Genomic DNA, 4,584 nt, shown 5'->3' with positions numbered 1-4,584 from the left:
GAATGGGAGTTCCAAAGAGAAACATTTTAAAAAATGGTTATTTCTGCTTTTCCTTTTGGGAGATAGATATGAGGATGGACATGGCTAAGCATTTGGAGGTGGCTGTAATATAGATGGGAGTATAAATAATAGATGCCAGTTGTTATGTTGATAGGTAGATACTGAATTGAAAAAGGGTTGAATAAGATATTGTTGGCTGGGTGTGGTGGCTCACGCCTGTAATCCCAGCCCTTTGGGAGCCGAGGTGGGTGAATCTTGAGGTCAGGAGATCGAGACCATCCTGGCTAACACAGTGAAACTCCATCTCTACCAAAAATACAAAAAAAGTTAGCTGGGCATGGTGGCACGCGCCTGAAGTCCCAGCTACTTGGGAGGCTGAGGCAGGAGAATCGCTTGAACCTGGGAGGCGGAGGTTGCAGTGATCTGAGATTGCACCACTGCACTCCAGTCTGGGTGACAGAGCAAGACTCCGTCTCAATAAAAAAAAATATATATTGTTGCATGTATGAACACACAGGCTTCATAAACCTTGCAAGCATTTTACAACTCTGATCTGGACATTGTATTGCCTGATCTCATGACACCTATGGGCATCACGATGTCAATATGGTTTCCTGGGATACTACAAATTCCACTGCTCCACGTCTTTTCTACATTGTCCAGGGAACAAGGGTGGTCATGACTGCAACAAACGGGTCTCAGTCCCAGTAACACTTGCTGTTGACCTTGGACCTGGTACTTAAGATTTTCTTCGTGTTGTACCTCCCATAAGAATAATGGCATAAATTGGACAATCTGCTCACCTTCAGCTCCCGACTTCAGGAGGCACTGATCTGAGGACCATCTGTGAAAGCCTTGTATCTATCTATCAGGATCCTCCAGGGGTTTCTCATTCATACATACAGCCACTGAGTCCATAAATATTTAGTGATGCCTATCTTGCTAGGTGCTGAGAGTACAGTGGCAAGACACAGTCTTGCCCTCATGGAACTAATGCCTTGTGCGAGATGCAGAAACTAATCAAACCCAACATAAAATCACCCCTTTCACAAGGCCAAGCTCAAGTTACTATGAATGTCTACAAAAGGGGGAAGTCGGAGAAAGCTCATTAGATGGTGAAAATGAGCTGAGATCGAGAGGAAGAGTTAATTGCTAGTAAAAGAGAAGATGGCAATGGCAAACATTCTAAACAGAGAACAGAACACACAGATGTCCTATAGTGTGTGGCGGTCTGCAGAGGACCAGGGATTAAAAGGGGGAGGAGACAGTGAATAAAGAATGAGACCGCCATATTAGATTTAGTCTGTTATAAAGACAATGGGAAACCATTGATGGGTTTTTAAAAGGAGGAGAACTGATCAGATTTATTCTCATCTTGACCTGCCAAAACACTAAGAACAGATGTATGAGCTCAATTTCAGTAGCCAGGCAAGTTAGAAAACCTTTCACCTCTAGAGATGCTGAGATTTCCAAAGAGCGTATGACACTCAGGGCAAGCAGCAGTGTCCTGGGCTGGTGGTATCAGTGGAAAATCCTAATACTGACCATGCTTCTTGGGTCTGAATGAGGTGGGGCCATTCCATAAACACCACAAGGCCACTTCTGGCCTGGCAGAAGGACCCCACACAACCTTTAGTGCTCCCTCCTCTCTGATCTGTCTGGCCAAGATCAAGGAGGAGGGGGCTGGAGTTCCAGCAATGAAACCACGAAGACAGTCAGGAGACCAAGGGAAACTTGAGTGTCCTGGATGCTGTTGGACCCTGCCCAGTTCCCCTCCATGCTGGCCAATGCACCCATCCCCTGAGTGTTGTGTGTGATGGCTGTTAACGGCTCACAGTTACCCCCATGTCCAGATAACTGCCCTCAACTGCACAGAAGCCTGCTCACCTGGGAGGTTACTCTACCTTCCCACCTCCATCCCCAGCAGCCTACAGCAGTGACTGACTATATTAGTCAGCTCAGGCTATCATAACAGAATGCCACTGATTGGGTGGCTTAAACAACAGACATTTATTTCTTTACAGTTCTGGAGGCTGGGAAGTCCAAGATTGAGGTACCAGCAGCTTCAATTCCTGGTAAGGACTCACTTCCTGGCTTGCAGATGGTCCCCTTCTTGCTGTGTCCTGCCTTTGGTGGAGATAGAATGATCTCTCTTTCTTCCTCCTCTTAGAAATCCACAAATCCCATTATGAGGGCCCCACCCTCACGACCTCATCTAACCCTAATTATCACCCAAAGGTCCCATAGCTCCAAATACTATCACACTGGGAGTGGGATTTTAAGACACAAATTTGGGGGACACACAGTCATCCCATCGCACTGACTGACCTGGAACACAACCGACCAGCCCCCTCGCCTCAAGGTGGGACTGACTCTGTGCTACAGTGTTTGGTGGAAAATTCCACCAGATACCAGGCTGAAGAAGACTTCCGCGGAGACCACACCCTCCCTGAGCTTTTTCCCTGTCCGAGGAAGGAAACATGGTTCCTTCGCTTCTCTTTTCCCATGAGCAGCCCAATAAATCACTGGAGTAAAATCCCCATCTTGGCTCTATTTTTAGAGAACTTGGCCACAGCATCAGGGCTGTCTTCTACCGTCAATCAATCAACAAGCCCGTGCTGAGTACAGACTGTGCCCAGCATGGTGTATGGGCAATTGCAGGGCATTGTGACACGGGGCCAGAGGCCCAGGTGCTCATCCCTGCTCTGCATGTGACACTGGTCAGGGTATTCAGCCTTGCTGAGACTTCATTTTTCCTTCCAATGATGGCACCAACACAGCCTTCCTTGGATGGTCCAATATCAAAGCACTTGGAAAAGCACACAGTGCTATTAAACTTCTTTATAGATTCGCCTGTCCTGAACATCCCAAGAAAATGAAATCCTACAATATGCCAGAGTCTCTCCATGTTTGCCAGGCTGGTCTTGAACTCCTAGCCTCAAGCAATCCTTCTGTCTTGGCCTCCCAAAGTGCTGGGATTACAGGTGTGAGGCACCACACCTGGCTTGTGTGTTTGTTTGTTTTTCTTGTTTCTGTTTTTGTTTTATGAGATGGAGTCTCGCTCTGTCACCCAGGCTGGAGTGCAGTGGTGCAATCTCAGCTTACTGCAACCACCGCCTCCTGGGCTCAAGTGATCAGGAGCTCCTGTCTCAGCCTCAAGAGTAGCTGGGATTACAGGCGTGCACCACCACACCTGGCTAATTTTTTATATTTTTAATAGGGATGTGGTTTTGACATGTTGCCCAGGCTGACTCCTGAGTTCAAGTGATCCACCCACTTTGGTCTTCCAAAATGCTGGGATTACAGCGAGCCACTGTGCCTCGCCTATTGCTTTTTTTCTTTTTCTCTTTTCTTTTCTTTTCTTTTCTTTTTAAAGTCTTGTGTTAAGCCATCCAGTCTGTGGCATTTTGTTATGGCAGCCATAGCAAATGGATACACCTCCTACCAGCGTGTCCTGAGAATCACGGGCTTGTGATCCAGGCTCTCGAAGGTCACAGCATATCTATGATTAAGGGGGAAGACTTTGACCTTGAACTTGAAGAACTATTGTACTATACCACATCAGAACAAAGACTCCCTAAGGAATGCCCATAAGAGGTGCCCTACCCAAACCACAAAAGGAATAAATATGGTGGAGGGCAGAAAGAATAAATATGGTGGAGGGCAGAGAGAATAAATATGGTAGAGGGCATAGAGAATAAATACGGTGGAGGGCATAGAGAAGCGAAACTAAACTAAAAAGGAACCTAGTCTATAGTACTTTTGAGTGAAACAGACCTAGGTGAGGAAGTGTGTTTTCTGATGGATAGAATGATAATAACTTACCTCATTTGAGTTGTTGAAAAAACATCAATCAGATACTGCCTCTAAGTGCTTTTCACAATGATTAACACATTTTTAAAACTCAACACATGTCAGCTATTGTTTTATCATTACCGTGAATGGTGTGAGCTCTTGGAGTATAACTTCTCTGAGCCATGGCTTCTTTGTTCATAAAACAAGAGTAATAGAAGATCAGGTGCAGTGACTCACAGCTATAATCCCAGCACTTTGGGAGGCCGAGGTAGGCTGATCACTTGAGGTCAGGAGTTCTAGATTGGCCTGGCCAACATGGTGAAACCCCGTCTCTACCAAAAATACAAATATTAGCCAGGAGTGGTGGTGTGCGCCTGTAATCCCATCTACTCAGGAGGCTGAGGCAGGAGAATCGCTTGAACCTGGGAGGTGGAGGTTCCAGTGAGCAGAGTATTTGGCAGGAGGCGGCTGTGGTAGGCACCACTGCACTCCGGCCTGGGCGACAGATGGAGTCTCCATCTCAAACAAAAATAATAGAGATTTTGCAATGTTGTGAAGATAGGAAAAAATAACATGTAAGGTTTAGAGCACCGCACATTCCATGTGATCCATAAATGTTGCGGCCTTCAGTCATGCTTTGGAATGAGTGTAGTTCCCAGAGAATGACACCAGAGGGAAGCAGAGTCTCATTTTTGTCTCACCAGCATCGGGACCCTTAGACAATCGATGGGGAAAACTGGCTTCTCTTGAACCTGCAACTGCGGGATTTCCCCTGGGGCCCCCAAGCAT

At 46.5% G+C, this 4,584-nt stretch overlaps 1 protein-coding gene across 1 annotated transcript in view; it reads right to left on the bottom strand.

The window, feature by feature from the left end:
- The window catches only part of PRKCB (protein kinase C, beta), a 287,916-nt gene that overhangs the window by 204,181 nt on the left and 79,151 nt on the right, over positions 1-4,584 (bottom strand). The window lies entirely within an intron of this gene.

Source organism: Mandrillus leucophaeus, unplaced genomic scaffold (genome assembly GCF_000951045.1).
Source record: "Mandrillus leucophaeus isolate KB7577 unplaced genomic scaffold, Mleu.le_1.0 Scaffold32, whole genome shotgun sequence".
Taxonomy (NCBI): Eukaryota; Metazoa; Chordata; class Mammalia; order Primates; family Cercopithecidae; genus Mandrillus; species Mandrillus leucophaeus.
Note: the sequence above shows the minus strand (reverse complement) of the source record. Positions and strands in the feature narration are given on the sequence as shown.